Raw genomic sequence first — 415 nt, 5'->3', positions numbered from 1 at the left:
ATTTACCTTTGAAGTTTGCTAATTCGCACTATAGAATGAATGGCAGAAAAGCCCAGTAACATTTCAGAATGGTTACTCAGAAGAAAAATATAGCCATAAAAACACTGTTACCAAAATGTCCATATAATTAATCTCCTCAGGTTTTAATAGATTTTTCTTTAATACATTAAAATTTATTTTAAATATATATTAGTAAATTAACCATCATTTTATTTAAAATTCTGTAAAGTGCTCATTCAGTTGATGATAACAAAATTCCATTGTAGCAAGACAAACTAGCTGGAGCCAACTCTGCAAGAACATCAAAGCTTAGCTTTCATTTGCAAAGAGAAAAGAAATGCGTAGGTTTCTTCACAGCTCATGTTATAATACCAGAAATTGCATTTTTTTTCTTTAAGAAATATATCCTTTAGAA

This window comes from Falco punctatus (assembly GCF_963210335.1).
Source record: "Falco punctatus genome assembly, chromosome: 2".
Lineage (NCBI taxonomy): Eukaryota > Metazoa > Chordata > Aves > Falconiformes > Falconidae > Falco > Falco punctatus.
This window is presented reverse-complemented; position numbering follows the sequence as displayed.